At 49.3% G+C, this 9,868-nt stretch overlaps 1 long non-coding RNA gene across 1 annotated transcript; it reads right to left on the bottom strand.

The window, feature by feature from the left end:
* Positions 1-243: 243 nt before the first annotated feature.
* On the bottom strand, positions 244-4,126 carry LOC129052851 (uncharacterized). Its single transcript, XR_008517974.2, has 3 exons — positions 3,805-4,126; positions 1,856-2,026; positions 244-1,274 (listed from the first exon to the last, which is right to left on the bottom strand). It is a non-coding gene; the product is annotated as an uncharacterized LOC129052851 (long non-coding RNA).
* Positions 4,127-9,868: the final 5,742 nt, after the last annotated feature.

Below are 9,868 nucleotides of genomic sequence, written 5' to 3'. Positions count from 1 at the left end.
CTTCCCTCAGGTCTGTGAACATAGCCTTCCAGAAATCCCTTTCCTATCGAAGTCAGCTATTGTTGGTTTCGGCTGCTTGAAAGCAAGAAACCTAACTGAAAGCACCCTCATCTTAGCTGTGCCCAGTACACAAGTCTAAAATTAGCAAGAGGCAGTGAACTGCTCCAGGCCTCACTAGCTAAACCAGCAAAGTTACTGGGGTCCAAGACCACAGTGAACCCTAGTACATGTTCCCTTGAATTCACCGGCTTTGGCATGGAAACTAACCAGAGGTAACCTTTGCAAATAACATTTATTATAGGGTTATACAACGTTACACAGGATTATCCAATAGAAACGTCTGTATTCTATCTAGACGAAATCTCCCTAGTAAAAAACACACCGCACACATGCATATTCTTTCGGGTTAGAGGTAAAAGTCTACAGCACCTTAGCCTCTGGGCGGGTACCTAAGATAGTCCATCACTGTCTCATAGGTCTGTGTAGCAGATGCCATCATCATCATTGCCTCTTACAAATCCCCTTGCTCTTAACTTCAGAGTGCATTCAGGCTCAGCTTCCCAGTGGCCACCCCTGCATTTCTTCATCTGGGGGCTTCCACCGGTTGCCAAACCACTTTGCCTGCCCCTGCGGCAGGCTGTAAGTGTGGGAGTTAATGCCCCCTGAGAACAGCCCCCAGGAAATGACTGATACAAATTGGTGGATAAACACCCTAGCCTCCTTACCTCTCAGGTGGGATAACTCAGAAGCCTGTGTTTTACACTGTCTCCCCCAAAGGAAAGGGGTCGTATTCGCTGTCTTAGTCTGCGAGGGCCAGCATAACAAAGTACCACACAACTGGGGTGCTTTAACAACATAAATGTATTTTCCCACAGCTCTGGAGATTGGAAGTTCAAGATCAAGGTGTCAGCAGGGTTGGTTCCTTCTGAGGCCTCTCTTCTTGGCTGTCTTTTCCTTGCATCTTCACATAGTCTTCTCTCTGTGCATGTCTGTGTCCTAATCTCTTCTTAAAAGGACACCAGTCACATTGGATTAGGGCCCAACCTGACGACTTCATTTTAACTTAATTACCTCTTTAAGGACCCTGTTCCCAAATAAGATGACATTCTGAGGTCCTGGCGTTTAGGACTTCAACACATGAATTTGGGAGGGGGACAGAATTCAGCCGTAGCAGATTCCCACAGGAGTACCTGGCTTGATCGTGCACCCTTCGTTAGCTGTCCTGTCTTACACCTGCACGCCCTTGCTGGCGTTTCTTTCTCCAAGGCTTGATTCTGGGAGAACCCAAATGAAGACAGTATGGACACTCCTTCCCTTGCACCAGCCCCTGCCTAGGGTGTCACTGTGGACCTGATCTACCGCCGAATTCTCATCAGAGCAAGTCTGGAGTTCCCATTCAGCCTGTACTCTGTGGTGGGAACAAGTGCCATGAAGCTCTAGGAGCTCAGGGGTCTTACACGCTGCAGTGAAGAATTCCCTGTATGTGATTGGTTCTCTTGGCAGTTTTGCTCTTTACACTTTTGCTGTGATTGGCTGCATGTAAATTAGCTAAGCCTAATGCATTGATCCTAGTTATGATTAGTGCACATGTCAGTTCTGCACCACACACCCACCCAGCTGGCTGTAGGTTTGATACGGATATGCAGATTAAGCAACCCTAATTTGTTAGTGCTAATAAGATTCCAGACACAGACAGCCCTCCTGTGTGATGATGTTAAGGTGCTGAGACCAGAACCCAATTTATACACTCACATACTCCCATAGAGACCATCCCACCACACTCAGGAGCCAGACCCATTGGGTTGAGAAACAGTGACAGAGTCAAGACATCTGGGGGCCTGGTGGCATTTCCTACCTTTATATTGGTTGGTTGGGTATCACATCTCCCCAGCCTGCCAGTGTGACCCTGCTGTTATGACCAAGAGACCTTGTTCCACAGCACCACCACCACCTCACAACTGTGCCACGTGATACAGTTTACAGAGTGTCTCCTCCTGCCTCAGCTCCTTTGCGACAAGTCTGCAAACTGATGGAACAGAAATTGTCATCATCACATCATCATCCTTGATATATTTCTATTTTACTCCTGAGGGCTCAGAAACTCTCTCTGCCCCACTGCTCAGGGGCTACGTTACTGAAACTAGAGTTGTAGCCTCTGGTCTCTACACCTGCCGGGGCTCAGGACACACCACCCCAAAACATGACTGTAGGAAACCAGAAAATGCCACCCCAAAATATACCTCTTTGGCATATTGATTATTTCAAGCTGGTTATTTTGAGAAACTGCAGACACAGCAGTAGCTCTGAAAAACTCCCACTTTGTAAAGGACATTTTCAGTAGTAAAAGTATCTGTAGCAGGAAGAGAGCTGCTCAACTTTTATCACCTGAGAGACTTTTATCGGCATAACAAGGCAACCTTTATTCTCCGGACATTTCTTCTTCTCATCCGCCCAAAATTTGTCTCCAGCACCCCTCAGAAGCCCGGAACCCCTATTCTTTTCTGTAGCTCATGATACGATGCAAGCTTCCATCATCTGGCCCTTCTTTGGGTCTCATGGCTTTATGGGACTCCCATACGAATGTGTATAATTAAAATGGTTTTTCTCCTGCTAATCTGTTTCATGTCAATTTAATTCATAACCCAGCTAAAGAATCTAGGTGGGTGCAGGGAAGCATTTTTCCCTCCCCAACAATGCCTTGCACCCTGCTTCGACAAACACGCGGCTGGCAAGGCTGAGGCAGCCCGTCTCCGCTCCCTCTGCTCCATGCCCTGGAGAGTAGCCTCGGCAAGGTGGGTGGGGTGGGGCCCCGGACTCTCGAAGGTTCTGCAGCCTCACTCACACACCGGCCTGATTCCATCTCTCCCCAACCCCAGCGTGGTTTTCAGTTGGGGCTTTTCCCAAATCCTGACCTTGGCCTCTCCTAGAGGCCCAGCTGTTTCCAATTGCAGGAGCTGAAGTGGGGGTGGGCAGGAAAGGTCCTATTCCCACCAAGTCTCAATGTAGCAAGGAAATGGCAGGCCCTGACAGAGCTGTGCTCAGAGCACTTTGGTGCCTCAGATGGATTTATTCAAAGTTCATAATTACCCTGAAATCTCCTAAAATGAAAACATGATTGAAGAATTAAACCTGGTAAACAAATTAGTCAGAAAGAAAACCTCTGCATAGCAAATGACAAAATCCAAAAAATCCAATCCAGCAAATGAATGGGCTTGTGCTGTAATTGGCGGCCGGCGCTGCACACAAGCCTGGGCCCTGGCAAAGACAGGACTGGGGAGCAGCTGGCCCCCTGCTGCAGGGGAGCCTGGACCTTGGGGATGGTGTGGTCAGTCAGGTGGCCAGGACCTAGGGAGGGATGTGGCTGGAGCCTCTAGTCCACCGCAGCTGCGTGGGAAGTTGTGACTGCAGCTGGGCTCCACCGAAGCCCACGTTCAGGGGCTGCGAGCCCCCCTCCAGCTGGGGCTGGAGGGAAGACAGCTGTGGAAGGCCTGAGAGATGCTTTCTCATGCTGAGAGGGGCTGCTTCCATTTTCTGTGCCCCCTTCCCACCTCACCTCATCTCTCAGAACCACCGGGAATTGGGGTGAGGGGAGGGTTTGCACACAAGAGATCTTTTCTTTTTTTTGTTTTTTTGTTTTGTTTGGAGATTTGTTTTTGTCTCTCTGAATCTGATCTATTTCTCAGGAACTGCTAACCCCCAATTTGAGGCTCTCTTCCAATAAGGAGGGGTGTCCTGGTTACTGTTGCTGTGTGACAAGCTACCCCCAAACTAAGTGACAGAAAACAACCATTTGATTAGACTCACAGATTCTGAGGGTCAGGAATTCAGCCAGGGGACAGCAGGGACTGCTTATCTCTGCTCCATGATGTCTGGGGTCTCAGCTGGGAAGACTCCATGGCTGGGGGTGGGGCTGGAATATGTGGAGGTCTCTTCACTCACAGGCCTGGGGGATGATGCTGGCTGTCAATGGGATCCCAGCTAGATTGCAGATCAGAACACCTAAAGGTAAACTATCTGGGCAGTGGTGGGCACCTGTAGTCCCAGCTACTCAGGAGGCTGACGCAGGAGAATCACTTGAACCCGGGAGGCAGAGGTTGCAGTGAGCCAAGATCGTGCCACTGCACTTCAGCCTGTGCAACAGAACAAGACTCCTTCTCAAAAAAAAAAAGAAAAAGAAAAGAAAGAAAGAAAGAACACCTATAGGTGACCTCTCCATGTGACCTGGGTTTCCTCCCAGCGTGGTTGTTGCAGGGCAGTCAGATGGCTCATATGGTAGCTCAGAGCTCCAAAGGTAAATGTTTCTTCGAAAAAGGCAGTCACTGCATCATAGTTTCTGACCCACCATTGGAAGTCACGTGGCATCCCTTCGCCACGTTCTTTGGGTTACAAGTGAGTCACAAGCCCACCCAGATTCAAGGGGCAGGGCAGAGATGCCACATTTTGGTGGGAGGAGTGTTAAAGAATTTGTGGACAGGTTTTAAAACCACCACAAGGGATTCCTACTGGTGCAGCCCTTCTCAGCAAGATCCTATCACATTGAAGTGACAACTGATCCTTTTTCTTGGGTTCTGATCCCTGTTCTGCCTCATGGGACCTGTAGTGGGTTGAATGGTGGCCCCGCAAAACCTATGCCCGTGTCCTAATCCCCAGAACCTGTGCGTGTGACCTTATTTGGAAAAAGGGTTTTTGCAGATGCAATTAAGGATCTTGAGATGAGATGATCCTGGATTATTCAGGTGGGCCCTAAATCCAATGACAGGGGTCCTTATAAGAGACACATAGAGGAAAAACACATGGAGAGAAGGTGGCAAGAAGACGAAGGCAGAGACTGGAGTGATGCAGCCACAGCCACGTAACACCTGGAACCCCCAGAAGCTGGTCAAGGCAGGGAAGGATCCTCCCCGAGAGCCTCCAGAGGGGGTGTGACCCCCCCGGCACCTTAATTTCAGACTGCTGGCCTCCAGAACAGCGAGAGAATCCATGCCTGTTGTCAGCCACCCAATCTGGGGTACTTTGTTCCAGCAGCCCCAGGAAATGAATGCACCATCCATGGAACCCTGGCCAAGTGGCCTTCCTTCACTGAGTCTCAGTGAAATAGGGATAAATGAAATGGAGATAAAAATAGTATCTGCCTCCTCCGACGGTTGGGAGGATTAGGGAGATAAGCTGTGGAAAGTGCTTAGCCCAGTACCTGGCAGTATTCTAGCATGGTTGTTATTAACAGAGTCTGGAGAAACAGATGGAGGGCCATTAAAATGAAACAAAAACAGAATAGAAAGACAATGGAATGAAAAACAAAAGCGAGTGATGCTGTACCTACTCTCTCTAAGGGCTGTATGCCCCCTGCCTCAGACTCAGGTGTGCCCAGGACCACAGGAGCCACTCCTTCACAATGACATGGCCCACCCTGCCGGCTCTCTCCTTTGCTGCCTGTCCACAAGGATGCTTCTCTGCTCCCCTGGCCTGACAGTCCTGGCTGGCATGGTTGCTGCTGCCGGGCACTCTTGGCCCTTGAGGTGTCTGCAACATCTTCACTCCTCACCTAGATGGTCATCATCTCCAGGGCAGGAGCTCTGCTTCTCCCTTTAAGCTATTAATACCATTGCTGGCCGGGCGCAGTGGCTCACCCCTGTAATCCCAGCACTTTTGAAGGCCGAGGCAGACGGATCACCTGAGGATGGGAGTTCGAGACCAGCCTGACCAACAATGGAGAAACCCCGTCTCTACTAAAAATACAAAAAAAATTAGCCAGGCGTAGTGGTGCGTGCCTGTAGTCCCAGCTACTTGGGAGGCTGAGGCAGGAGAATTGCTTGAACCCAGGAGGCAAGGTTGCCATGAGCCGAGATCACAATTGCACTCCAGGCTGGGTAGCAAGAGTGAAACTCTGTCTCAAAAAATAAAAATAAAAAAATAAAGATACCATTGCCATATAGAGCAAACACGATTGTTTGTCAAAGCTGGGTGATAGGATCATTGGAGATCAGTACATTATTCTGGCTACTTTTGTATATGTTCGAACTTTTCCACAATAAAGTGTTAAAAAAAAAACTGCCAACTGTCTCAGGGCGGGTTCCTCATGAAGCAGACTCAAGAGATGGAGTTTAAGGAGCAGGGGGTTTATTAGGGAGATCCCGTGGCACCATGACCTGGGGAAGGGAGGGGAAGAGAGCAGGATTGGACAGAGGGAGCTGACAGCTGTGAGGCAGGCTCAGTGACAGCCTCTGCTGACCGCCAGACCCTGGGGAGCCCTGCAGCTAGAATGGCCCTTCAGAGTTGGAGAGCTGGACTCCTTTACTACGGCTGCGGAACCAATGACCACTGACTTACGGGCTTGCAACACATTTATTCTCTTACAGTTCTGGAGATCAGAAGCTTAAAATCAAGGTGTCAGCTGGGCTGATTCCTTCAGGAGGCTCTGGGGAGAATCCATTTCCTTGCCCTTTCCAACTTCTAGAAGTCACCTGCATCCCTTGGCTCATGGCCCCTTCTTGCACCTGCAAAGCCGGCCATCACATGCACTCTGACCTCTGCTTTTGTTGTCATGTCTCCTTTTCTGACTCTGATCTTCCTACCTTTCCCTTATAAGGATGCTTGTGATGACATGGGGCCAGCCAGGGTAATGCCAGACAATTTCCCCATCTCCGGATCCTTAACTTAATCACACCTGCAAAGTCCCTTTTGCCCTGTAAGGTAACGAACACATTCACAGGTTCTGGAAACTAGGACACAGCCATCTTGGCGGGAAGGAGGAGAAATTATTCAGCACACCATAGAGTTGTCCAGATATGTCCAGAGGTGACTAGGCCATTATTCCCCCATATTAAAAGGTCATTGGAAGAGTGTGACTTTGAGCAAGGCACTCTCTGTAGCTGAGGCAGACCCTGAAGGTGCCAACAGCTGGAGGGGGCCCCTGAAAGCACCCCCGCAAAGTGGGACAGCAAGTCCTTCCTTGAAGGGGGTCTGGGTGACGTCTCACAACCCCTACTGCAGCACTCCAGCCTCAAATCCTAGCACAGTAATGGATACCACATAGGCTCTTAACCTTGGGCTTTAGGTGCATAAGTTGCCACCAAGAGGCTTGCCCTCAGAGGACTCCCCAGGAATAGATCATAATGACAATGGCACCCCCTGACTGAGTACGTGCCACCTACCAGGACCTGCACTAAGCCCTGTACTTGCACTACTTCACTGAGTGCCCATCCCAACCCTGTTACTCTTCTGATTTATTTGTACAGAGAAGGAAACCAAGGCTCAGGAAGATGAAGTCCTTTGCCTGAGGTCACACAGCCACAGTAAAGGCAGGACTCAAACCCATGTCCTTCTCGCTGTCCAACACTATGACATAATCCAACCAAAGTGATGCAGCTATGCATGGAATGAACACGAAACTCAAAGACCAGAAGGGTCCCTTCCACTGTCACTAGGCCTTGCCTTGTCAATCTGGGTGAGTCCTCAAGTGACTGTCAAAATCTCTCCAGGTAGAGGGTGGTCCTTATCCTGTCCCCGCCTCACCAGCTGGCATAGAGAGCTGCACCATTGTCTTTAAGAGATTCTCACGTATTTCTTCTGGGAATGAGAAAAGGTGCAGCCACTGTGGAAAATGGCGTGGCAGTTCCTCAAAAAGTTAAACATAGAATTACCATATGATCCAGCAATGCCACTTTTGGGCATATATCCCAAAGAACTGAAAGCAGGGATTCCAACAGATATTTGTACACTCTTGTTCATAGCAGCCTTATTCATAATAGCCAAAAGGTGGAAGCAACCCAAATGTCCATAAACAAACAAAATGTGGTATATTCATACAATGGGCTATTAACCTTAAAAAGGAAGAAAATTCTGATACATGCTACAACATGGATGAACCTTCAAGACAGTATGCTAAGTGAAAGAAGCCATGGGCTGGGCGCCGTGGCTCACGCCTGTAATCCCAGAACTTTGGGAGGCTGAGGCAGGCAGATCACCTGAGGTCAGGAGCTGGAGACCAGCCTGGCCAACATGGTGAAACCCTGTCTTTACCAAAAAAATACAAAAATTACCCGGATGTGGTGATGCGTGCCTGTAGTCCCAGCTACTCAGGAGGCAGAGGCAAGAGAATCGCTTGAACCTGGGAGGGAGGTGCAGGTTGCAGTGAGCCAAGATTGCACCACTGCACTCTGCCTGGGCGCCACAGAGAGAGACTCCATCTCAAAAAAATGAAAGAAAGAAGCCAGACATGAAAGGACAAATACTGTATGATTCCACTTATATGAAATACCTAAGTAGTCAAGTAGACATGGAAAGTAGACTGGAGGCTACCAGAGCCTAGGGGAAGGGGGCAGCAGGGAGATTCTGTTCAAAGGGTCCTGAGTTTCTATATGGGAAGATGACAAAGTCCTGGAAATGGATGGCGCTAATGGTTATAGAACAGTGTGAATGTCTATGTTATATATATTTAACCAAGATTTAAAAATAGTTTTTTTTATTGACACATAGTCTTGCTCTGTCACTTAGGCTGGAGTGCAGTGGAGCAATCTTGGCTCACTGCAACCTCCGTCACCTGGATTCAAGCGATTCTTGTGCCTCAGCCTCCTGAGTAGCTGGGAACACAGGCACCCACCACCACACCCAGCTAATTTTTTAATATTTTTAGTAGAGACGGGGTTTCACCATGTTGTCCAGGCTGGTCTCGAACTCCTGACCTCGGGTGATCTGTCCGCCTTGGCCTCCCAAAGTGCTAGGATTACAGGTGTGAGCCACCACGCCCAGCCTAAAAGAAAGAGATTTTTGACTCTTCTACTACACCTAACACCAGAACCAATGTCCCAGCCAGCCCTTTCCTCATCCCTCTCTCCCTTTTCCTCTGAGCCTAGGTCACGTGGACTGCAGCAAGATGGAGCCCCCAACGCCCGAGGGTGGGACTCAATTGCTCCCTTTGACTCTACTCATATCAGCGTCCTCCTTGGCCACAGCTGGGCCCAAGGCCCCTCTGGCACAGTGGTGTATACCTAGTGGGTCACTGAAAAAATTGTGACAGATGTGGTAGTGCCTAAGCATACACCCTAGGTACTCACTTTCATGTCTCCAGCTGTTTGCATGGGGGTGGCCCTGGCTGCAGGGCAGGCTGGGAGGGCCAAGGAATCATCAACCCCAGGCAACAGCCCTTAACTCATGAGTGATGGAACAGGAGGATAAATGCCCCAGCCCCTTCACCCCTCAAGTGAGACGACTCTGGGGCAAATTCCTTGCTTGTTCCCAGGGGACCCCGGCAGGATTAAGGCTGTTTCCCACCTGCCATTCACTCACCCTCTACAGCTCTGCTTCCCTTCCTTATCTCTGTCCCCTGTGCCCCTGCTGGTGTCTCTGGGGATCATTCCTCAAATAAACTCCTTGCACTCAGGGTCTGCTTCTGGGGAAACCCACACTAGGAAGAAATACATCACAGAGAACATATCAGACTTGATGTGGTGAAATATTAGAAACCAGATACATGGTTGTTGACATGTGAAGCCTAGTGTATTAGTCCGTTTTCACACTACTATAAAGGACTACCTGAGACTGAGTTAAACTTATGAAGAAGAGAGGTTTAATTGACTCACAGTTCTGCAGGCTTAACAGGAAGCATGCCTGGGAGGTCCCAGGAAACTTACAATCATGCCAGAAGGTGAAGGAGAAGTAAGCACATCTTACCGTGGAGGAGCAGGAGAGAGAGAGAGAAAAGGGGAAAGTGCCACACACTTTCAAACAACCAGATCTCATGAGAACTCACCCACTACCATGAGAACAGCAAGGGAGAAGTCCGTCCCCATGATTCATGCACCTCTCACCAAGCCCCTTCCCTGACATGTGGGGATTACGATTTGACATGGGATTTGTATGGGGACACAGA

The sequence above is a fragment of the Pongo abelii genome, chromosome X, assembly GCF_028885655.2.
Source record: "Pongo abelii isolate AG06213 chromosome X, NHGRI_mPonAbe1-v2.0_pri, whole genome shotgun sequence".
Taxonomy (NCBI): Eukaryota; Metazoa; Chordata; class Mammalia; order Primates; family Hominidae; genus Pongo; species Pongo abelii.
The sequence above is the reverse complement of the archived record's forward strand: the minus strand, read 5'-3'. Positions and strand labels throughout refer to the sequence as shown.